Below are 27,436 nucleotides of genomic sequence, written 5' to 3' on the forward strand. Positions count from 1 at the left end.
TTGTTTATCTACATGACATTCGCATTTAGTAGAAATATTTTACTGTTGCATGACGGAGTTTGATTCATTTGTGTTACATATAAAAAATAATTTGTCAGTTTTCATAATTTTCAAGCTAACAAATTAAAAGTTGTCAAGAAAAAAGCTTAAAGCTTGTTTCAACAATATAAAGGTAAAATTTGAATAGCCAAAACTCAAAATTCAAATACTCTATGATTTCACCATTTTGTACATGGGAATAATGGAGGTGACACACAATAAATTTATACCATAAGAATTCAAATGAAAATAATCTATGGAATATGCCCCTCATTAAGAGCCATTGGTCACAACAAGCTACATTTTACACCTTTATGTATTGCTCATATTCCTTCTTGTAGATTTTAAACCCAGATGCTTTTTGAAGATTGCTCTAAAATGGCTCATCTAGCACTTTTGTGGATTTTAAACACAAATATCTTTGGAACATAACTTTGCACTAGCTTTGATGGCTTCACATGTCCATATGTCATCAAAAAAAGATGTGGAATTATTGTTTCAAAATATGCCCCATCAGTATCTATCTTAGTTGAGGAAATTATATGAGCATGTAACACCATTAGTGATGCATATTTGTATCTCAAAGTACTAATTTTCTCTCAAAAGGAAAATTTTTAAAATACCTCCACATTACAAATTTAGCCAAAAAAATGAAAATATTATAAATGAAATTAAATGAAAATCCAAACATATAGAAATGACCATTTACTCATGCTATAAATGTATGACTTTTTAAAGACTAAAATTTATGCAAACATGCTTTATTAAGGATACTGCCTTGATATTTGGACCTTGGATAGTAAACATTTCCACATTTGGACAGTAAATTTTCACTATGCTTGTTTGTGGAATATCTGACTAGCCCACTGGGAGACATGGCTGACTTGAACAGTAAACTCTTGGGCACCTTCCAAAATTAGTATTCTTGTACTTCTCCAGTTGCACATGTAATATGAAGAGAAAAAAAAGGATCATATGCAACTGGCACAAGCACCTAAATCCTATTTAGGTTCAACTAATTTATGATCACATCATACCATAGCATTCATCTCCTTGTTAAAATATAATGGACATGGATCAAACCATAAAGAATCTCAGTAGCAAACTCCACCAACTCATTTTGTTCCTCAATTAATATATCATCTATAAGCAAAAAAATAGAAGATTTCAATCATTTTTTATTTTGATACTTAAAATTAAACAAATACAAAAGGAGGTGATGCATATCATTCATATAACTGATTTCATGTAGTAACTTTTCCAAAATGCAATGAATGGACTTCATAGAAATATCATGAAAAAAAAATGGTATTGAGATTTATTATAATGAAGGAAGATTTACTAAGTTTTCTAGCTCCTACAATGTCGATAAATATTTGGAGTTGTATCACTTTGATTGGGATGATCAAAAAAATGTGCCAAAAGCTACAAACAAAAAGTAAGCATCAATAAGATCCAAACTAAATCCTAGTATGCACCTTTTTGATGGAATTAGTAAACACCAAACTTGCATATGGATGCACATCTTAAGATGTTGAATAAGATTTTATATATATAATCAATAAAAAATTAAGATAAATGATAATTGTTGAGATTTTAAATTGATTCGAAACATCTGATGATATTTCATATGTGCTTGTGCAAGCTAGATGGTGGGAAGGGGATACTTAATCAGGACAAGCCTAAGAAGAAATAGGCCCAAACTAATGCATAGAGAAATTGTGCAGCTTTAGTTAGATTCTAGACAGCGATGTGCATGGAACCAATAATTTAAATCAGCTCTTCTTAGTGGTCATTTTTGGAGTTTTATCAACATCTATAGAAATTTCAAGGTTTCCAGGAGGTGACAATGTGTGTCTAAGGTGCTTCTTAAAGGTAATAGTTTAGCATAATCAAATAGACTTTTTTACTTCATCATTTTTAAAGTTGCTTACATTTTTAGTCTATTCCTAAAAGAAAATTAAGTGGTGAACTAGAATTAGATGGGGGTAACTACTATCTAATGAATGCCACAAGAGCCATGTTTAAATTCCATAATCAATTTCATGTTAACTGGTGGTAGAAGTATCAATTTTGTCTTCATCAATTACTTCCAAGTTTGCCTTAAATACTTTATTGGTTTTCTTGGTTGGAACTAATGGTAGGAAAGCTTGAATTTGATAATGTTTATCAGTCAAACATAGAGCAATGTGATAATATTTGCACAATATGGAGCTTTTGCTCATGTCTATGATGGTAGAGAAAGTACTACTAGTAAGGTTGGTAGTAATAAGAATCAGGTTTTTTATTCTTTCCAACAATAATTATTGCCATTCATATCCAAATAGGTTAATGAAAGATGCTACAATTACTTAGATCCAAACCCAAGTTGTGTGGTCCATGCAATAGACTCTTGCCAATAACATAGGCAAACTAGAAGCCGTTTACTAAAATTCTTCAAAACTACAGATATATCTTTGTTTGAAACATCTTGCCTTTTTGTTATCATAGATGGTAAAGTCCCCTCCATATAGATCTAATTTTTACTATAAGTTGCTAGTTTTTGATTCATATTCTAGTTGAAATTTTGGTTTGAAATTTGCTCAAAAGTTTTTTAGTTTGAGTTTTTCATTCAAGATTTTTGTATATATATAAGAAACATTTCATTTGTAAAGGTTTACACTAAGTTAGGTGATTAAAAAGGCCCTAACACAACACACCAACCTTTATGAAGGCTATTTAAGTCTTGAGAAACCCTAATCAAGGTTTGGAATTCATTATTGTACGGCCACAGTATGGTTGTAGCAGACTATGCATGATTCTACAATAACAGTTACTGGTTTTTGCCTTGTTTGGAAGCAATTAGCAGTGTGGTTGTGATCTTGTTGGATGGAATAATTTGTACATTTTTTTTTCTCCATTTTATATGTATTAGATTTAATTCTTTTAGTTTGTGTGAGTGTTTTATTTAATTCTTTCAAACTTGACTATGAAGTTTTGGGGTGTTTAATGGAAAATGGGTTGTAGTTCTTGTTTCCACTATGGGAAAACCATGGTTCTTTGGATTCCAAGACTATAGATCCTAACTTGTAATACTATGCAAGTAGAGGCACAACAAACAAGTGTAGATATTTATTTGACAAAGCCCTAGGCGAGCTAGGAAGTACCCAGCTAGGAGCAGTCAATAGTAAAAGTGCTCTCAAGAGCAAAAGAAGAAATTTCATGATTTTCCCTTTTGAGGGATTCAAGGGGAGTGCAAATAGATGCTATGTTGTGAAGGAGTAGTTTTAACAAGCTATGGAAGGTGGTGAAAAAGTGGCGATAGTAGGGAGGCTGCCCAAACCCTTTGAAACCCTCATTTTTAAAAACTCTACTGTATGATCATTTGAAGACTTGAGACCTCAAAAATCCTTGAGATTGGGTCTAATATAGAAAATTTTCTTTAGGAGTAGTTGAGTTGAATCTTTGAGGGGAAGGAGTTATAAGCCCTACAAATCTGGAAGGAGGCCTAATTAGGGCTCTTCTAGTAGCCCTATTTGTGAAGAAACTATGCAATAGAGTATGAACCCATCCTTACCATCAATTTAGGCATGATGAAAGTATTCCAAAAAACATATTAGATCTCATGGAAACCTTGGTTGGACTAGGGAATTTTGTTGAATGAAGTAAAAAAAAGCTAGACTTCAGTTAGATAACATGTTCTTTATGATGGGCATTTTTTTTCATTTAAAAGATTAGAGATATCAGATGAATTAGAATTACAGTTATTGTATGCTCATAGATAGTCAAGTTATTTTAATGGTTAATTAGGTTTTTAGTTCCTAATTCTAGGTTAACTATTTAGCTTCACATTACCTTTCCCAACTTTTTTCTAATAGCTTTCACAACTTATTTAGTTAGAGTAGCCAATGCCTGAACCATAGTTGGTTTAGGCTATGGCACTATCATTGGATCTCAAGCTAGTCAAAGATGCTATCTTTGGGTTCTCTTTCAATCACCATGACTTTGCTTTGTTGCTACACTTTTATCATTGTGCATTTGAAAGTAAATATTTTGCTAATAAAACTATAGCTAGGAAGCAATCTATAGTGGTTGAAATACCATTTTATTACCTCTTAATCAATTCTTCAAAGGACCAAACAATCTATCCTAGGAAACCTACTACTAAAAACTTCAAATGAGTGTGAATGAAATCTGAATATAGAGACAATAGACCATGGTTATCTCAAAGTTGGCTCCTACTAATGGACTAGAAAATGTGGTTTTGTGTTTTGACTCTCTTATCATCAGTTATTATGATTTCTTTGTAACATTATGGATTGTGGAATCTTGAAGTGTCTAAGTATTCATTTTCCCAAAATACATCCATATCCTTCTAAATGTCAAATTCTCCATGAGATGGTTCCAATATCACAGACACACTTTTAATCCGTATGAAAGCTCTTAGCACTAGGGTATACTATTGTTGGTATTATGTTGTATTTTTCATTAGTGACAAAACTTATTCAATTTTGTATGGTTACTGAGCTCATCACTCAATCTTCAATTCATATCGAGCAATCCAATGTTGGCCAAGTTTCACAGTTCACACCAAGCATTTCAGAAGCTAAAGAGTGAGTGTGCAGTCTAGTAGTGTTTAGAAGGTAGGCAAGTTATCACCAAGTAGATAGTGGTCACCAAGCTTCACAGTGTCTACCGAGTCATCAGTTTGTGTGATGAGAAGCTAGTGTCTACTAAGTAATGGAATGAACAATGTTTATCAAGTGACAACAAGGTAAACAAAGGATTTAGTATCTACTAAGTGACACTATATCTACTGAGTCTCCAATGGTTACTGAGTTCAAAGCTATGTTGTGTGATTAGTATGGATTGAGCCTCTACTTCTACTGAGTGCATGATCATGTCAAGGGAATGGATAAGTAATGTTTTGAGAAGAGTGAATGTGAATCAACAGTAGAGCAGAGTATTCAACAAGGTCTACAAGGAGTAGTAAAGATATATCAATCACAAGAGGTGATTTGTGCTTCAAGGATCTAATCAGCAATCAAATTGTAAGTTAGATCCACTATTTCATCCTAATAGGTGAATCAACTTTCCAAATCCTTTAACATGGTAGATTTGACAGTCTTTCTTTAAATCTCTTAATAGAGTGCATACTTCATTGTATGTTTGTAAAACCTCTAACAAGGTAGATCTAGCAATCCAAATTGCTCTTAAAAGGGCAGATCATTAGAAGTCATCAATATAAGATCTAACAGGCCAACTTTATATTGTAGTAGTGAAGTTTTGTGGGTATCATCCCCACCCCAGTTTTACTTTCTATTTGGAAAGTTTTTGGGTCACCAAAATTTTTTGTTCATGTGTTATGAATGTTTATCTTTTCTCATGCATGTAGTAGATTAGATGAATCAATGGTGATTGATTTATATTGTTCAGTGCTAATTTTTTTTTAAAAAAATTGAAGTTACTGATTTACCCCTCCCCTCTTAGTAACTTAGCAAGTCTTGATTATTTCCAACAATTGGTATTAGAGATTTGTGGTTCTTAGGATAAAGTTTGATAACTTGAGCAAAGATCAAGGATAATGGAGATATTCAGACTTGATAAAGCTATTAATAATGAGAAGCTAGATCTAGAGATAGCCATAGCTCAACTCAAGGAAGAAAAAGAGCATCTTTCCCAATCCTTGAAAAGAAGGAAGGAACTTGAAAAAAAAATGAATGACCACCAGTATGTTGAAGAAAAGATTGAAGACTTTTTTCCTCCAAGTAGTTTAGATGAAGCAAATGAGGAAATCAAAGAACTCCTAGAAAAGAATGGCTCTCTGCAAGAAGAGGTAAGAAAATTGAAAAGAGAACAGGAAATTTAGTCAATAAGAATGTGTGAAATTTTGGAACAAATGAATAAGGAAAGTGAAGAATTATAAATAAGAAACAATGAAACTCAAAATTAATCCCTTCAGCAAGAAAGTCTTATCAATCAGCTCTCCAATGCAAATGAGGAAATCATGAATCTAAGATCTAGAAATGAAAGCTTAAGGAATGATTTAATCACTGAAAGAAAAATCAATGAAAGATTGAAAGCTGATATGAATTCTGAAAAGAAACTCAATGAAAGGATAATGAAATCTCAAGCAAACATGGATAAATTGAATCAGCAAAGTGAGAAAAATCTCTATAGGCAAAAAGGTAAAGCAGGACTTGGATACATAGCAGAAGGTGAATCTTCCAAACAAGGTACCCAAAGGAATCAAAGACCTACTTGCAATCATTGTGGTAAGTTAGGTCATACATCAAACAAATGTTGGAGCAATGGAAAGGAAAAATTCAATGGAAAATGCTACAATTATAGTCAGCAAGGTCATAAAGGTAATGAATGCAAGGAGAAACCAAAATTTGAAGGTAAATGTCACAAATGCAAGAAACAATGTCACAAGGCATCTGAATGCAAATCCAAACCATTTAATCTAGATGAATAACTTGTCAAGGAAATATTTGGTTGGGACTACAATACTTGGTGTAGATGTCACTATTATGGAGAATATGGATACATTGGCATAAACTATGCAAGGCATCACTTGAGAAAGAAGGATACAATAGTAAGATGTTATACATGCATTGAACTTGGTCATATAGCTAAGAATTGCATGAACATAGGAAAGGTTGAAGATGAAAAGAAAGCTAAAGCCGATAACATCAAGAAGTAGATGAGATAGTAGTGGATTCCTAAATCTACCAAGCAAAATAGTTCTAATGATAGTCATGTCACTCAAGAAGTGGGTGACTCTGCCATTTCCAATTATATTCTTAAAGGAGGAACTGGAACTATATCTTCAAGTCATATCTCGAGCAATTCCAAATGAAAGAAATTAGAAGATCCAAATTAGTATTTTAGATACAAAGGGATCACATGAGATTAGATCATATCGAGCAAGGTTGGTCATAGACTCAACTAAGCTAGGTTAGAAGTAATAAAGTTTTGTTCAGTCACAAAGTCACAAGCTTCTACCAAGAATAGTGAGTGGATGATAGTCTATCACGCACTATGTCATTATGGTACCAAGCATTAATGGAGAATTTTTATCAAAAAGGGTAGAATTTGACTTTAGAATACATAGAGCAGAGTGATTCTGGGTGCACCCAAGCAATTTTGAGCAAATTTGTAGCAAAGGTTTGTTTGAAAAAAAATTCTCATTTATCAAGTAGCCATGGTGTTCAAAAGCAATAGCAGTAGCAAGGCAAAAAGAGGATCTGAGATGTTGGTAAAAGGTGTGGAATGGAAAGCACCGAACTTCAAGTTAGTACCAGTAGTTGTGGAGTCACGTGACCCAAATGGAGCTCAATCAAAAATTCCTCCAAAGGTACTCCTCATTAACGATATTCACACTCATTTTAAGTGCTTTGTTCAAGAAATTGGAACCCTAGAGATGGATAGTGCCCTAGGAGAAATGTGTGTTGATGGTTTGTTGAAACCTGAGCATAAGCACTTAGAAATCAAAGGGTTAACTCACATCCTACATATGCCAAGGAGCTTCTAGATTAAGTGGATTAGGTACATTCTTAGCCATGTATATAATGGTCAATTGTGGTTAGAACAACCTATGTTGATCACAAAGAAAATGATTCACAAGATTAAAGGTCTCCCCATGTTGAGCAAAGCCAAAACTACCAAAACCATAGGTCAAGAAGAAATTCAAAAGAAAACCCTAGCTGAGTGGGATGGTAGAGGTATGAAGATTAGCATTATTTTTGATGTTGAATTAAGATTTGGTATTCACGTCATTGATCACAAGATTTATAGCTCTAGTCATTTGAATAGTGTGTCGTGTGAGGTAGTCGATTTGGCATATAAGGTTGTAAAGAAGAATTTGGAATTTGATCTATTAGAGTTATTGTTGAAATAGTTGAACAAAAACATGGACAACATCAGAACATCAAAGAACAACTCTTGCAAATTTGGTTCTTTGTTAACATGTCTTTTTTTTTTATGTTCAAAACCTTTTCCCATCAAAAGGTTCATTAGTATGCAAGAAAGATATTCCTATTTTGTATTAGATTAATGAATTTATAGTAGAAATGGGCAAAAATTTTGATAGCATTATGGACAATTACTTTGAAGCTTTTAAGGAGAAGATGAACAACAGGTTTAGGATTCCTCCCAAGCTTGTTGAAGACTATAAAGATGATGTATATTTTATGGTTGATTATGATAGAGTATATATTCAGATAGTCAGGCCTAGAATTGTGTGGGTGAAACGTCTTCCATATGAGGTTAACATTGATGAAACCAAAGATATCATTGAAGCACTGGTGAATGAGCCAGTGAATCCTAAGCTATCTATTTTTGGAACTTATGAAGAGGTCAAAACTAGAATTGAGCTTAAAATCAAGCTACCCTAGGCTATAAGTAAAGGCAAGAGGAAGGTAGCCAAGATGAAAACTACAAGTACCCCTCTAATGCTTACTGAGGGAAAAGGAGAGGATGAAGAAAAATCTAAAGAAGAAGAGCAGGAATTTGAGAAGGAGGCAGAGAAAATGAAAAAGAAGGGTAGGGTAATCATTGCCAAGCCACCCAAAGCTTCCATAGTTGTATTCACAAGGAGATCTAAAAGGAAAGTTTGCAGTGAAGTTTTGTTTAGCAAGCCCCCACTCACCTTCCAAGAAAGGTTGGAATAGATGGAAGAAGGTGTAGGCATCACAAACTTCAAGGCACTAACATTTGAAATAAGAATAGATGCTAAGAAGATGCAAATTGAGGAAATTGTACTCAATAAAATGGTAAAATGGATATATTCCCCAAATTAGATTATCCCTCAAATTTCAAATGAATTATTGGCAAGATTGCAGCCAAGGTGGGAATCAACTATACATATAGCTAAAGACATATATGAGAAATCACTCAAGCAATTGCTACTGATTTTTATAGATGCAAAAGTGAAGGCAACAATAAAAAAGAATGAAGGTAAAATGATGATTAGATTCCATACATGTTTGATTTTGATCAAAGACATTGAGCATGTGGTTAGGGATGCAACAAACCTGTGGAAGAACATAGCTAAAGACATATATGAGCAATCACTCAAGCAATTGCTACTGATTTTTATAGATGCAAAAGTGAAGGCAACAATAAAAAAGAATGAAGGTAAAATGATGATTAGATTCCATACATGTTTGATTTTGATCAAAGACATTGAGCATGTGGTTAGGGATGCAACAAAAATGTGGAAGAACATCTATCATCTACACAAGACTAGTGAACATCTAGTGGAAATTAAGGATGATGATGATGATAGTGACAATGAAGAAGAAGATAACACTCCATGTGTCACCATTGGTGTTGAGGATTATCAGGAAGTGATAAAGGATGATGAAGAAGAGAAAGAGGAAGAAGCTGATGAAGAAGACAAGGAAGGAGATTAAGAAAGTGATCCAATGAGAATAGTAGTACAAGTTATAGTCTCCCTTCCTCATTCTCCACCTAAGACTTCTAAATCATTAGGGTTGGAGACAACTTCAGTAAATGTGACTACAACTACAACAGACACATCATATGTTCAGTCACTATTTGCTACCTCTCAACTCTAGGTATCTATAATGGAAGTGTCTACCACTTCATCTACTAAGCTACAACCCTCTTCATTAGCTCTTGAGTCATCTACAATAGTAGTATGTGAAGCATCCAGTTCCAATATTTTTTCAACTTCTTCAGCAACATGTATAGTAAGTTTACCATCATGTTCTACAATTTTGTCTACTACAGCTTTGTTAGCACCAACTTTTGTTCTAGTTAGTTCTTCTATTGTAAGTACTCTAGTTTGTGCTTCACCTATTGTTACTTCAATTTTGGTATCACATCAGTTTTGGATTCAGTTAGCACTTCTTTCAATTTTCCTTCAGTTGGACCCATTCAAGTTTTTATTGCAAGTCTAGCTATCTCTACAACTATTTCTATTTCTAAGTCCAAGGAAGTAAGGTTAGAAGTAGAACCAAGGACTCCATTAAAACTTCTACTTACTTGTAAGAAAATTGATGATGACATTGATTTGGATAAAGAAATTGTAATTCCTAAGTTGGATCTAGATACTGCCATAGTTGAAGAAATGAGACTAGTCAGCCAACTTTTGGAACAAAAGGCAAGGCAGAAATAGTTAAGAGTTGAAAGAGATAGAGAGTTTACAATAATTGAAAATGCTAAGAATATAATAATAGAGGCTATAGGTGTTGATGTGGATTCATCTCAACACATTTTGCTACAACTAGAAGAAGCAGCCAATAAGTTCAATGAGGATACATCTGGCCAAGAAAAGTTAATTGAGAAGACAGAGAAAAAGTTTGATAATAAGGTGGTTGAGCACATTGCCTTAAACTAGGTAGAACTATCTTCAATTTTGAGAAATCTTGAACATTCTTTCACCAATATAACATCACTTTTTTCTAAGCTTTGTGATGTTACTAAGTACATCAAGGAGATCAAAGAGAAATTGAATAAGATTGATGTAGATATGAAGGAAAGTTCTCAAAGGTTGTAGCTTGACCCGAACTCAAGCTCAGCACATCACATCAAGGTGAGATTTTTGTCAGATATGTAGATAGAATTGCTAAGAGAAGAAGCCAAGATTAGGTCTACATTGATAGATATCCAAAAGATGATCCTTCCATTTATGGACACAATGCAAAAACATATTGCATATTCAAAAACATTGGTCTAGGATAACAATTATTCCATAGTAGATCATATAATTGAACTTTTTGTAGAAGTTCAAGTGGCACTCTCCACCTACAAAATTTTTCAAGACAACTAGGATAAGACATTGGATCTTATTCTCAAAGTACACTCCAAATTTCTCTCACATTTTGATGTCTCTATTTGAATATATTGCATAACTCTTTGGCATTATTGTCAAAAAGAGGGAGTAAGAGATAATAAGAGACTTGTGGAGACAATAAAGGAGAAAATAGATTGATTTATGTATATAATAAAAAGGAATAGAAAGACTATGTATATATTATGTCATATGTATGGGGGAGATATGTGAAAATATATATACAACAACTTTACAAAGATCAATTTTGAAAATTCAAAAATTAGTATGTCAGTATACATAAGTATTGGCTTATAAGTGTTTTTGTCACTAATGCCAAAGGAGGAGATTGTTGGCATTATGTTGTATTTTTCATTAGTGACAAAAATTATTCAATTCTATATGGTTATCGAGCTCATCACCCAGTCTTCAGTTCATACCGAGCAATCTAGTTTTAGCCAAGTTTCACAATTCACACTGAGCATTTCAGAAGCTACTGAGTGAGTGTGTAGTTCAATAGTATTTATCAAGCAGGCTAGTTATCATCGAGTAGATAGTGGTCATTAAGCTTTATAGTGTCTTCTGAGTTATCAATTTGTGTGATGAGAAGCCAATGTCTACTGAGTAATGGAATGAGTAGTGTTTACTGAGTGACAACAAGGTAAACAAAGGATTCTATATCTACTGAGTGACACTATAACTATTGAGTCTTCAATGGTTATTGGGTTTGAAGCTATGTTGTGGATTAGTATGGACTGAGCCTCTACTTCTATCAAGTGCATGAGCATGTAAGGGGAATGGATAAGTAATGTTTTGAGAAGAGTGAATGTGAATTAGCAGCAAATCAGAGTATTCAACAAGGTCTACAGGGATCAATAAAGATATATCAATCACAAGAGGTGATTTGTACTTCAAGGATCTAATAAGCAATCAAGTTGTAAGTCAGATCCACTATTTCATCCTAATAGGTGAATCAATTTTCTAAATCCTTTAACAAGGTAGACTTGATAGTCTTTCTTTAAATCTATTGACAAAGTGCATACTTCATTGTATGTTTGTAAAACCTCTAACAAGGTGGATCTAGTAGTCCAAATTGCTCTTAATAGGGTAGATCATTAGCAGTGGTCCTTGTAAGCCCTAATAGGCCAACTTTATACTACAATAGTGAAGTTTTGTGGGTATCATCCCCACCTTAGTTTTACTTTCTATTTGAAAGGTTTCTAGGTCACCAAAAATTTTGTGTTCATGTGTTATGAATGTTTATCTTTTCTCATGCATGCAATAGATTAGATGAAACAATGGTGAATGACTTATATTGTTAAGTGTTGATTTAATGAAAAGTTTTTGAAGTTACTGATTCACCCCTCCCCTCTTAGTAACTTAGCAAGTCTTGATTGTTTCCAACAACTATATATTTTTTCCCCACCTGAATGTGTATGATATTTTATATGAATTTTTTAAAATTTTCACAAAGGTATTCTTGAGAAAGTGAGGACAAGGTGGCTAGAAGACAATAGTTTTTATGAGGTTTTTATTACCAATTATTATCCAATGAAGGTATTGGAATTATTTAAGTTTAATGTTAATAATTTGATTGTTGTTTTATGAAAATTATGATATCTATGTGAAATATTGCTACTTAGTAAACATTTTTTTTTGGTTATAACACAAGGCCATTGAAAAAAAATTTTACTTGAAGAGGTCCCACTTCATATATTGTAGGGTCATTTCCACAATATTTGTTGTCTACTTGGTGTTCTTTCTTGCAAGGTTGGGGTTTTAAAGATTATAGTGCCACAAATTTGGTATCTTTTAGCATATGTTCTTTCATAATGTGTTGTCTAAAAAACCTAGATCCACGGCTTATGTTTACCTTTTTAGTATAGATGAAAAGTTTGAATATTATTCATGATTGCTAAGGATCTAAAATTGAAAAAACTTATAGCAATAGGCACAACCACAACTATACAACTAAAGCTTTCCTTGAAATTTACTTTAAAATGAATAGGAATTGTCATAAGATTACAGTACCAGTTAAGTAGATACTTGGATATGATTATTGTAATATTTTTTAACAAGTTACTTCTAAAGTGACTGATATGCCCAACTAGTTGTACAGGTAAAAATTTGTAATTCTTCTTCATTATTTCTCTTTCCCTCCCCTTGTCCTGCTGCCTATATGTTGCTATTTTCTAGACCTATTGATCCTTCACCAAATAGAGACATTTTTTGTACAAATGGGTTCTTGTAGGAGTAAACTTTATTAGTTGCAGTGGTTATTTACTTCAAAAGTGACTTGATATGCTCAACTAGTCATACAAGTAGAAATTTGCAACTCTTCCTCATGATTTCTCTCAAACTCCCCTTGTCTCACTACTAGTCTACAACCCTTTCCTAGACTTTTTGACCCTTCATCAAATACAGATCTTTCTTGTAGAAATGGATTCTTGTACAGTAAACTTTATTAATTCTTTTGGTTATTTGTAATGCTTGGTTTATTCTCTATCTATCTATCTAGCTTTACATGTGCTTTTTGTATTGTAGTAATATGCCCACATGCTTGCACATGCAAAATCATTCTTGTTTTCTTTCAGGTCTCATTTTTTTACTAGTTATAAATTGATTTTGTTATCAAAATACATGGTACCTTAAAGAAAGAGTGATATTACATTTATCATATGGAAAAATGTGAGCATCATCCCATTGCTTGAAGTCTCCAAACAAGAGATGTGGACACTGTTAACAACTATATATATATATATATATATATATATATATATATATATATATATATATATATATATATATATATATATATATATATATATATATATATATATATATATATATAATGGTTTGTGTATGGTTAGGGACTACATGCACTCATTTATGATATTTGTATGAGTAGGGAGACTTTTGAATGGGTTAACTTGAAGGAGGTATGCCATTTTCCCTCTTTTGATTACTCAAGTCTTGAAATTGAACACTACACCCTAATTAGTGTGCAATGTTCAATTTCATAATTGTGTTATATGCATTCCCTCGATCACACTTGTTTATGTATTTCATTAAACTACAAATTATTGTTGATTATTTGATTATGTGTAAATGAATACTCAAAATCAATTTCAAATATAATTATCAAAAGAATTATTTTGATTATATGTTGGTTATCATATACCAGATTCAATTCTGATGTACTTTTATATAGCAATCATATTTTGCAGTTAGACAGATTTGAGTCATCTTCTTCGTGTTCATCTTCGCAAGTTGAACTTACCCAATCAGAGTTATTTAAGAACTCCCTTACTTGGAAGGAGGATATTGTAAAATATAAATGAAGATAGCAAAAGATTTAGCTTAAGATTAATTTTCTATTCAATTGATAATTCAAATTGGTTTGGCTAGTATTTTATAGGCAAGTTCTTTATTTGGTCTTTGTTGTTGAAACTGTGATTATCATGAATTCCAAGCACAAACATTGTTGTTTTACTATTTTCTAGTTTGTTTCACGAACTCAAATTTTTATTGGCATAAATTTATAGAATTATGTAAGTATGCTTCATTATAGATTCACACTATACTAAAAAATTTGGTTTTAGTTCCATGCTTGGGAGTCTAGTCATCAACTAAAATTTTAGACATGGAGTCACATCTATATCAATCTATCTCATCCATCTTGGGAAGGGAAGACTGATAGAATACTAAAGGATATTTATGTAGAGTTTTTAGTACAATGAGATAGAGATCTTACTATTTTCTAGTTTGCTTCATGAACTTCAAATTTTATTGACTTAAATTTATAAAATTATGTGAGGATGCTACATTATAGATCGACCATGTAGAAAAAATTGTCTTTAGATCCATGTTTGGGAGTCTAGTCTTTAAGGAAAAGCTTAGACATGCAGTCAAATCTTTAACAATCTATTTGATCAAACTTGGAAAGTGAAGAATGACAAAATACTAAGGATATTATGCAAAATTTCATAGAACAATGAAAAAGAGATCTTTCTTATAACTATTGTTATTAGCAAATGCCAAGTAGAATGCATAGTTCTGGAAATATTTTATTTTAGATTTATTCATAGTTAAATGCTATAGGTCATCCTACAAAGAAAAGCAAACAAACATCCATAGTCAACACACAAAATAGGGAATATGCTATATTTTAATGAAATTTTGTTATCTCTTTTCTATATAAATGTTATGCCCTGTAAATTTTTAGTAAACTTCAAAACTAGTTGTTCTAGTGTCGAAGCTCTTATGGGATAAAATGCATAATTTTCATATAGTAGTGTTTAGTTTAGGATACTTTTCTTCTTCAACTTGTGTGTACTATACTATACTATACTTTAAAAATTGATTGTCATGAATATGAAATTCCTTTGTTACTTTGATTATATAATATATCATTATTCATAGTTAAATTTTTTTTTGTCAACTTTGGCAATATTAAGAGTGCATAATAAGGCATGTTGCACTTCAATAGTTTTTCTTTTGCTTACAATCTTGGATGCTTTCATATCAAAGAATACATGTCCATGTTATATGTTTATATTCTTCTTTGTTCCGTGTTGTATCAAGCAATTGTTTCTTATCCAATCCATTTAATTTGCAACATTTTAAATCTCTGCAAAGATAAGGTTGGAGTAGAAGAATTTTTCTTCTCAAAGGTGCCCTTTGATTGTAACCTTTTAAATCTCTGCAAAGACAAAGTTGGAGCAGGAGAGTTTTTCTTCTCAAAGGTGTCCTCTGATTGTAAAGATTTACAATCAGAGGACACCTTTGAGAAGAAAAATTCTCCTCCTCCAACTTTACCTTTGCAGAGATTTAAAAGGTTGCAAATTAAATGGCTTGGATAAGAATCAATTTCTTGATATCACATACAAAATATTTTTACCAAACATTGGTGGAAATATCAACCAATTCTTGATAGTTTTCTACCAAGAATTGGTCGAAATTTTCACCAATTATAAAAAAAATTGACCAAACATTAGAGGAAATTTTGACCAATTCTTGATAAATTTCTACCAAGACTTGGTTGAAATTTCCACCAATTATAACAAAAATTTGACCAAACATGGGTGGAAATTTTGACCAATTCTTGATAGTTTTCTACCAAGAATTGGTCAAAATTTCCACCAATTCTAGAATTTTTTTGACAAAACATTGGTGGAAATTTTGACCAATAATAACAAATTTGAACTAGCAAAAATTTAAAAAAATTGGCAAATGTATTGGCAAAAATTTGACCAACATGCAGGTTGGTCAAAATTTGAACGAGAAAAATTATGACGAAGTTCTTGGTTGAAATTTTGACCAACCTACATCAAAATTTTGACCAAAATTTGTCAAAAATTGAGTTCAAATTTACTAGTGGAGATCTAAAATCAGAAAATATAAGTTTACATTAGTAATCATGTCATATCATTGTTCTCTCTAACCATTATAGCAGTGTATCAAATCTCCTAATAGAGTTGGCTTAAAAGCTATTTGTAAATCCTCTAACAAGGTGGCATTTCTAGATTGAAGTGTCTAAAGACCTCTAACAAGGAAACTCCTAATAGGGTGATTAAACCCTCTAATAGGGTAACACCTAACAATGTGTCTTGTAACCTTTAATAGGGTTGATTCCTAACAAGGCTCACTTCAGAAGAGTGAAAAACAATAACTAGTTGTAATTGGTCATTTTTCCCAAATTGGGTTTTCATGTTAAATATTGGTGTCACTTGTGTTCATGCTATTTCTTTTATATGTATGAATTTAAGTTAATCAAGGTTAATTACATTTAATATCTTGCGATCTTCATTTTCTAAGTAACTATTGTTATTACAATACTTATTGAGTTTCAACATATTGTTAGTGTTAACCGAGTGCCTGTGTGTTAATTGAGAAATAATAGTTTTAGTAGAGTTTATATTTTGTATTGGAATCAAAGGGATATATGATTTATTTTTGTGGTAATTGATTCACCCCTCACCTCTCATTTACTCTTATATTTCCAACAATTGGTGTTAGAGCTTTTGGTGCTTGTAGAGAACTACAGGGTGTCCAAATAGAGAAAACAAAGATGAAAAGAAGAACACCAAGTATAAAGGCAAGAAGCATTTCAAAAACTACAAGGACTAAAAGGATAAAGATAAGAAGTCTTGTTTCATGGCTAAAGATTTAGATAGTAGTGATGATAATGAAATGGTTTATATTTTTGTAAAAGATGAATCTGATGATGAAGAAGATAAAATGACACTTATTTATTATGTTAGAAAAAATGATACATAGACTACTGATAGTGGTTGTTCTCATCATATGATTAGTGATAAAACAAAATTTGAACATGTGGAACACTATGATGGTGTGAAATGTCCCCTTTTCTGATTTGATATGGTATTTCACACCTCTAATCAGATTTTCAAAATCAAACAACTGCTATCACAAAGATTCACCAAATTTCTCAAGAAACCCCAAATCGGGTATGCCGAAAATAGTGCCAAAAAGCTTCATAGCTTCACCTGTTATTAATAAATCTGAAAGTGGAAATTTTAAAAAAAAATTCAGAAGCATAAAAGCCTACAAAATGACATTTCTAGATCTATATAGCCTTTACACAACAGCTCACAAATGTACGACAAAAACTATGCTCATCGGGCTCCCGAAATTAACACAAAATGCCCGGAAACACCACAAAAAAACTAATAAACTATCTCAGAAGTTTAATCACATCCCAATACATATATTCAGCTCTATTTTAACAGCTTAAAGTCTGAAATACAGCAGCAACCAAAACTGATATGAAATACTCAACTGAAAACACCAAACTCATGCAAAAAACACACCCAAAAACCCACAAATCTACATTGTTCGGCACAAAGGCAAACTCTGTATGAGCATGCACATGGAATGGCTTCAAACTCCTATCCTTAGCCTTCCTAGAAACTTGCAAACTCCTGTTCTTGGGTCTCCCTAGAAATCTGCAAACTCACGTTCTTGGGTCTCCTTCTCCACAGGTTTGGCAGCCTCTGAAGAATAACAAAGAATGAGCGAAAATCAAGTCTGGAATGAGCCCAAAATGCCTCCAAACCCCTTAAAAGAGGGCATAACTGTAACTCACGTCTAAGAGAGGTTAATGAAACTTATTTTAATAATAATTTTCATTTATTAGTCCAACGGTTTCCAAAGATTAACCCCCTTTTTCCAAAACTTCACTTTCTTGGGCCTGCCTGCCTTAGCAAAGATTTTCTTTTTTAATTATTTGAAAAGGGGACATGACAAGTCCTCCCCTCCCAAACATTGCTTGTCCTCAAGAAATGGCTAAACAATAAACCAATCAATCCACCTAGATCCCAAATGTAGTCATGAACTATACTACTACCAATTAACACAGGCTCCTGCAATATCCTCTGCAATATGACCAAGAGGAATCCATAATCAAACTGACAATTATAGCTCAACCAAACTCCAAAATCACCACTACCACAGTCAAAAACCCATGAGGCACAAACTCTTAGAACATCAGAACCCAAGTAAAGTGGACAAATCAAACTACCAACATAGTAAATACCATCAACGCATCCCACTGGCCTATATGGAATGTACAATCCAACTCTGCAACAATGGTGAACCCTCTCGAATGAAACTGTACCAAGTATGGAGAATCCACACACTGTACAACTCCTACAGTCAACACAACTCTGCAAATCATCGGCCACTATCTCATAACCATAACTCCCATACACTGCTGATGGTGAAAAGACATTACAAGATAAAGAGTAAGAAATGGAATCCAAACCAAATTTGTCTTCCATCAACTCCTCAGCACAAGGATCAAATGCTAACTGATGTACATACCCTGCAATATAATGTTGATAAAAAAAACCAACCTCAGTCAACAGCTCACCATGAAGAAGTGATACAACCCACTATGACTGATCACCAGCTAAGTCAAGAGATGTCATAGCCAAAGGAGTAGAATCAATAACAACACCTGCTAAAGCATCACTCCAAAACTCTTGCTCTAAGTCATGTATTATCAACCTGTCAATTGCAGGACCTATCACCATGTCATGCCCATCACAACTCTCATCCTGAGGCATCAAACTATCCCATAACTGATGATAAGCACTAGGAACCAAAGTACATCTCTGTATCATCATCTTATCAACATGGTCATCAAAGGTAGATAGATGAGCATACCTCACAGTGTAATGCCGATAGAATGCACCAATCTCAGTCAGTGGCTTAGACTGCAATCCAGATGTAACTAACTGCAATCGATCATTAACCAAGTTGGGACTGACTACTACCTCTGAAGACATTGCGAAGGGAGTAGTATTACTAGTAGGAACCATGCCAACTATCAGCTCACCAACATCACACATGGTCTTTGATACAACATCTCTAGTCTTCATGCCATTAGTACTAGAGGTCACCACCATGTCAGGCACACCACAAAAATTTGCTACAACACCCAACTCAATTGAACCTGACTCTAGTGGGAATGAACCTGATATGCCAATGTTAGTATCAAGGATGGATGCATCCCCATCTCCACTGTCTCTAAAAATCTCGGCCATGGACATCCTCGGATCACCAAACACCACAGCTTGTGACTGTATAGAATCAGGTAAAGATTGTAGTTGCTCTAACTCCATGGTCACCTTAGCCAAATGAAACTGTGACTCCCTGAGAGCCAATTGTGTACTCTCAAGAATCTCAGAAGTCACCTCAAGCTACTCAGTAAGATCACTCACCTCATCTTCCTTGGCCAATAATGCATCATATGCTGTACTGCCCCACTCCATAAGATAATCTCTATCGGCTACCAACTGCATATAATTCTGTCTCAAAATCCAAATAGCCTCCCATAAAGAGTGGATCTCTGTCAAGGAAAGATAACTTCCTCCTTGCTCATCACAAGTAGGAGAACCCCATCCATAAACTGCTAACAACCGACGAGTAGCATCGAAATGTTGGCAAGTGATAGCAATGTCTTGGTCACTAACTCTCAAATGATTAGACACATGATGGCACTGGCTTGATTGTCTCCTACAATCCTCCTCTAATGCACTATCTGAAGGAGTTTCCTCAAAGTTACTAGTCTCTAGAGTATTACCATCCATATCTTGTGAATCAAATCTAAAGCTCATATCAACATACGGAGTATCAAAAACATTAGCATTGCTGTCCAACTCCTCTATACCCAAGGAAACTAAGTCTTCAAAACTGCCCATTGCATCCTTCTAGATGTCATCAATGCCAATATGATCCTGGGACTCATCTATACACACTGCCAAATATGAAATATCATCAACACATTCCAGCAAGTATGGCTGACTGGATATATGAACAAAGCCCAAAATTGGTGTATAAAAACTAATACCAACATCAGACAAGATACTGGCACAAGAAAAGACAACACCATGTAATCTGCTAATCAAATCCATGATAGCACCCAAACAAACACTGCTACCAAAAAGTGTTAAAGATCTCTAGTCAACTGAATCCCAAATGCCAATATAACAATCTTGAGTCCATATCCATAAACTAGAATCAACTGGTAACTCAAGAAAACTCCTCACCTGAGTAATATGACCAATACCAACTAACTCCACATACCTGTCATGATGAGATAATGAAGTCACACTACTATCTTTGTTCACCTTCAGCTGGCTGGACAAATCATGTGAAGTACTACCAGCCTCAACCTCATGTGATGAAGCATCTAACTGTGTCTGGTACTCTTTCTCAGCAAAGTCATGAATGCTCAATGTCTTCTCATCTCTACCACGTATCTCACCATCCTACACAACAACATCCTCATAATCATCATCTGAACCCACTACACTGTAGTCACTGCCTGTTGTAACTATACCATCCTGAATACCTGTGGCATAACCCTTTGACAACCTATAAACAATTGTCTCAATTTGAGTATCAAGTTGACTGTTACTATCAATCTATGTGATATCCTTTCCCACCACCTCCTATGGCAGAGTAGAATCTGAGACCTCTACCTGGCTATCAACTAGTTTCTCAAACTCCTCATGCAATTTCTTGGGAATTGTGTCATCTGTCCTGTGAGAAAATTTGCAAAATAGAAATCCAGTCAACTTATCCACCTTAGCTGGGTCAGATAACATGTCATTCATTATACGGTGGTGCTCAACCAACTATTTAGACATGTCATGGCTTATTTTCATAAGTTTATCTCGAATGTCTAAATAACCATCCTTTCTACTGTTTTGACTCTGGCTATCAATTGTCCAAGATCGTGTCCTCTGAGACTCTGTAATATACCTGTCCATTCTGGATAAAGTAGAGTGTAACCCTAATAGGATATACCAAGAACTAACATGAAAATTATTAGAAGTAGCATGCAACCATATATTTGGACATGCAACTAATTAGAAGCAACATGCAACCACCAAATTATGACATGCAAGATCTAGGTAGTTGTCAAAACTAACATGCAAACTTCTACAACCACCAAATTCACCAAGAACTAACATGAAAATGATTTGAAGTAGCATGAAACCATAAATTTTGACATGCATCTGATTAGAAGTAACATGCAACCATAAATTATGGCATGCAAGATTTGGGTAGTTCTAAAAACTGAAATGCAAGATCTGGGTAGTTGTCAAAACTGACCTGCAACTTCTACAAACCCTCAGGCTGGCAAGATCATGGCTCTGATACCACTGAAATGCCCCTTTTCTAATTTTTTATGATATTTCCAACCTTTAATCAGATCTTTAAGATCAAACAACTTCTATCACAAAGATCCACCAAATTTCTCAAGAAACCCCAAATCGGGTATGCCGAAAATAGTGCCAAAAAGCTTCACAGCTTCACCTGTTATTAATAAATCTGAAAGTGGAAATTTTTACAGAAATTTCAGCAGCATAATAGCCTACAAAATGACATTTCCAGATCTATATATCCTTTACACAACAGCTCACAAATGTAGGACAAAAACTATGCTCATCGGGCTCCCGAAATTAACACAAAATGCCCGAAAACACCACAAAAACACTAATAAAATATCTCAGAAGTTTAATCAAATCCCAATACATATATTAAGCTCTATTTTAACAGCTTAAAGTCTGAAATACAGAAGCAACCAAAACTGATATGAAATGCTCAACTGAAAACACCAAACTCATGCAAAAAACACACCCAAAAACCCACAAATCTACACTGTTCAGCACAAAGGCAAACTCTGTATGAGCATGCACATGGAATGGCTTCAAACTCCCATCCTTAGCCTTCTTAGAAACCTACAAACTCCCATTCTTGGGTCTCCCTGGAAACCTGCAAACTCCCGTTCTTGGGTCTCCTTCTCCACAGGTTTGGCAGCCTCTGAAGAATAACAAAGAATGAGCGAAAATCAAGTCTGGAATGAGCCCAAAATGCCTCCAAACCTCTTAAAAGAGGGCATAACTGTAAATCACGTCCAAGAGAGGTTAATGAAACTTATTTTAATAATAATTTTCATTTATTAGTCCAACAGTTTCCAAAGATTAACCCCCTTTTTTCGAAACTTCACTTTCTTGGGCCTGCCTACCTTAGCAAAGATTTTCTTTTTTAATTATTTGAAAAGGGGACATGACATGGTGGGATTGTAAGATTTGGAAATGGTGAACCATGTTGCATAAAAGGAAAAGGTTTTATTTTTCTAACCAATGAGCTTAGATGTGACAATGCTTATTGGGTTGAAGAACTAAAGCATAATCTACTGAGTGTGGCATAATTGAATAACATTGGATTCAAGATAGAATTCATGAATGGGAAGGCCAAGCTACTAGATGAAAAAGGAAATCTATTTTGGGTTGGTAATCAAACAAAAAGATAACCTATTCTACCTAGATCTTAGTGAAAGTTCATGTTTCATTGTTCGAGTAGAAGAAAGATGGTTATGGCATAAAAGGTTGTGTCATGTGAACTTTGATAACCTGATTAAGATAAGAAAAAATGAAAGAGTGATAGGTATTCCTAGTTTTAGGAAACCTAATATTGGCCTTTGCAAAATTTGTCAAATTGGTAAGTGGGAAAGACAAGTTTCAAGAGAAAGAACTATCATTCTAAAGAAGTCTTGGAGCTAGTTCATACAGACCTTTGTGAACCTATTTTCATAGAGAGCTATAGTGGAGATAAGTACTTTATTTTATTTGTTGATGATTATTCTAGGATGATGATAATAATGTATCTAAAATATAAGTTAGAAGCTTTTCAAAAGTGCACATGGTATCTAGGTAGAATTGAGAAAGAAACATGAAAGAAGCTAATATGTTTGAGGTCAGATAGAAGAGGTTAATTCATTTCCAATGAATTCTACAATGAGAAAGGGATCAAAAGATAGGTGTCTACACCTATTACACCTCAACAGAATGGTATAGGAGAAAGAAGGAACAAATCAATCATGGATTGTGTAAGAACCCTGATGATAGAAAAGAATATTGTAATCAAATATTGGAAGGAGTAAATTAGCACAAAAGTTCATACCTTAAACAAAGTATAGTTGAAGAATGATTCAAATCATAATCATTATGAACTACGGTATGTCTACAAACCTAATGTAAGTTACTTGAAAGTATTTGGTAGAAAATGTTATATCTTGAAGGAGACAGGGGAAGGTAACTTTTATGTCAAGAGTGATAAAGGAATATTCCTAGGATACTCTAGTAGAAGTAAAGCATACACATGTTTGAATCTAACTACTCATAAGATCATACAAAGTGTACATGTGAAGATTGATGAGTTTATAATAAAGAGCGAAGAAGAGAGCAATAAATAGCCTAAAAACTACATAAAGTTAAGTTACTTTGGACTTGATACATTACCTAATCCAATTGGAAGTAAAAAAAATTCACTTCCCAAGTCCCCAAAATATCCAAAAGCACCTGAATCACAGTCTGAAGGACCTGAGTCATAGTTAGAAGCTAATGAGTTGAAACTAGTACAACCTAAGTATGAGTTTAAAGGACCCAAGTCACATATAGTGGGACCTAAGCATGATGCAAAAGATCATGGTAAGGAAAGTGAAACAAGTTCTAATTCCAAGGTACTTGTATTAGCAAGATATGTCAAAAGATACCATGCACTTGAGAAAAGCATTGGAGACAAGTTAGATGGTATGATGACAAGGAAAAAATTGAAAGGTACATGTTTTCTTATTGATTTTGAATTTAGAATAGTTGAATATACTTTGGATAATGAAAGTTGGATTGAAGCAATGAATGAAGAGATAGAACAGATAGAAAGGAAAAAGACCTGGAATCTTGTTCCTAAACCTAAGCATAAGAATGTAATTGGCAAAAAGTGGGTGTGCAGAAATAAGTTGAATGAAGATGGATAAGTTTTAAGAAACAAAGAAAAGTTAGTATGCAAAGGTTATTCTCAAGAGGAAGGTATTGACTATGGTGAAAAAATTTCTCCTATTGCAAGATTATAAGGTGATAGGACTCTACTTTCTTATGTTTCATATAAAGGATTTAAAGTATATTAGATGGATGCAAAATCTACATTCTTGAATGGAATTCCAGAAGAGGAAGTCTACATAGAGCAACCTGAAGGTTTTGTGGACCCTAGTAGAAAGTATATGGTTTGTAAACTGCACAAAGCATTATATGGTCTCAAACAAGCTCCCAGAGCTTGGTATGAAAGAATTCACAATTACTTGATGAAGATTGGTTTTCAAAGGACAAATGATAAAAATAGCGTATACATCAAAGAAGAACCAAATAAGAAGATTGTGTTGGTAGAAATCTTTGTGGATGATACATTGTTTACTAGAAATGATGATTTGAGTAAATATTTTTCAAAGGAAATGAGTAAGGAATTTCAGATGTCAATGTTTGGAGAAATCAAATTCTTTGTTGGATTATATATTCAATAGAAGAAAGATGGTATCTACATTACTCAATCTAAGTATATTAGGGATATACTAAAGAAGTTTGGAATGGATGATTCAAGACCTATTGGAACACCTATGTCTACTAGACATAAGCTTACCAAAAATGATGATTCTAAGGAGGTAGATTAGACCACATATAGATCATGATTGGAAAACTACAGTATGTAGTACATACTTGGCCTAATATTTCTCTTGTAGTTGGTATGGTGGCAAGATTTCCAGCTAATTCTAAAGAAAATCATATGATGGAAATAAAAAGAATCATGAGGTATGTGAAGAGTACCAAAGATTATGGTTTATGGTACAAGAAAGGAGGCATTTTTTATTTGAAAGCCTTCATTGATGTAGATTGGGAAAGAAGTGTTGATGATAGGATGAGCACAAGTGGTGGAGCATTCTTTCTTGGTAAAAGACTAGTGTCTTGGACAAGAAAATAGAAAAATTGCATTTCTTAGTTTACAATAGAGGTAGAATATGTTGCATCAATAGTTAATTGTTCCAATATTGTTTGCTTCAAACAACTATTGTTAGGTACGAAGGTAGATATTAAGGATCTAGTGGTTATCTTTTGTGAGAACACAAGTGCAATTAATATATCAAATAATCTTGTGATGCATACCAAGGCTAAGCACATTACAATAAAATGTCATTTTATGAGAGAATTAGTGCAAGACAAAGATGTAAGATTGGAGAATGTGGATACTAAAGAAAAAATTGTAGACATATTCACAAAGCCATTACCTAAGGATACATTTTTGTATCTAAGAGATAAGCTAGGGGTTATTCCCCTATTTGAAGCCCACTAAATGAAGTTTAGTGATGCATCAACTAGTGCATGTTTAAGATCAGTCAAGTTGATTTAGTAATGAAAGGATACATTGCATATAAATTAGTACATTAGGTACATTGAAATTCATTGAATATTGTCTGTGGCATAAGATGTCAAAGAGGGAGAGTTTGTTTCCATATCATAGAAATTTTCTAAAGAGGGAGATTATACTATCATATCACAAAAAAATCGTTTGAAGATGTCAAAGACGAAGAACTTGGTTTGATATCGAAGAGGGAGATTTTTCCATCAAAAGGTAGATTAAAGTCAGAGGGACTTCACACTGATAGATAGAGTTCTCATGGATGAGAATCATAATGAAATTAAAGATATTATTCTTACTTTTATTTTTCTTTAAAGTTCCATTGTATTATGACATGTTTTGTTGCCATCAATCACTAGTACATTTGACCTCATTTTTTGACCATTTATTAAAATGTTTTAGATTGGTCAAAATATGGAAGGAAAAATATCTTTTTTTTTAAAATCCATGCTTGTGTTGGTCGAAATTTTGACCAATAGTAAGTATTGGTCAAAATTTTGACCAACGTGAGCTTAACATGTTAAAATGAAAAAGTGTTTCTAGTTATGTTTTACAAAGCGAGCATAGGAGATGCATTGCAAGCATTTGATTTGGTTTTCATGGAGTGCAGAAGCATTTGTGAAAAATGACAAAAAAACATTCTCAAAAAGGGGGAAAAATTCCTTAAAAATAGAGAAAAAGAAAAAAGGGAGGATTGGGGCTCTCATTTTGGGTTGTTGATGAATTGGATATTGTTTATGTTTTGAAGGAGTTGTTGCTTCTTGGTTTGTAAGGATGGAAACTCTTGCAGATGATATTCTCCACATTGTTGAAAGATGTAATCTGGAAGATAAGTTGGTCATTTTACACAAAGGTCACAACTGAGTTTCAATAGTGTTGATATGTTTGGTTCTTTGAGCAGTAGAGTGTTAGAGCCCAATTGTGAGGTTGATTAAGGAGATTATGTAGATTTGTGGGCTTGATCATTATTGACTAGTCTCTCTTTGGGATATTGCAAAGCTTTATAAATAGTTTGTGACACCATTTCTTGTGCTCCAATCACCCATCTTAGAGTTCTTGGTGTAGATGGTTAGGGCTTTGAAACCCATTTTTTGGTTTTTCTGTTGCATGTATGTTAATTTATTTTTCATCAACTAGGTATGTTAGGTAGATGATTTTAATTGATTTACACTAAGTATTTCAAGTTTGATCCCTATATTGTATTTCCAAGTTTATTGCATATTATAAACATTCTCAAAGTAGCGACCGACCCTTGCTCAATTAGATAGTTGCATGTTTAGTCCCTATTTCATGTTATTGTACTAAATGAGTTAGAGCAAACATCCTTCACTCATCAAGTTGTTTATCTTTAGGACTTAGGAGCATTGTATTTGTGAGTTTCATATTATTTCATTGATTGAGTTGGAGTAGATATTCCCCACTCAACCAATTTTTTAATCTTTCAAAGTATTTGCATATGTGAGTTTAATTAGTGTACATGCAATCTGAGGCTAACAATCAGCAATAGATATATCTTGTTTCATTTATCATAAAGGCAAAAAATCAAGAGTGGTCATTACAGTCATTGTAGTATAGAGTTGAATATAACTAGGAAATTGAAAGAAGAAACATCAATAGTGCAAAGTCTTCATTTCATAAGTTATATAAGAGTAATGCAATGAAAGCTAACTAGAAGGAGGAACTAAGGCTTATTACACAACAAAATCCTATGTTTCCATATATAACAATATTCAGCTATGTGTAACAAAACTAAAAACTACTAGATTATGTGGCTAGCCATATACCAAAGGAACTAGAGACATCGACATACTTACTTTGCTGTGGTGTACCCAT

The 27,436-nt window shown here is 33.5% G+C and overlaps 1 pseudogene; it reads right to left on the reverse strand.

The window, feature by feature from the left end:
• Window positions 1–422: 422 nt before the first annotated feature.
• LOC149531116 (casein kinase II subunit beta-1-like) lies at window positions 423–27,436 on the reverse strand (annotated as a pseudogene).

Source organism: Cupressus sempervirens, chromosome 11 (genome assembly GCF_028749045.1).
Source record: "Cupressus sempervirens isolate cs-2001-9-10 chromosome 11, ASM2874904v1, whole genome shotgun sequence".
Lineage (NCBI taxonomy): Eukaryota > Viridiplantae > Streptophyta > Pinopsida > Cupressales > Cupressaceae > Cupressus > Cupressus sempervirens.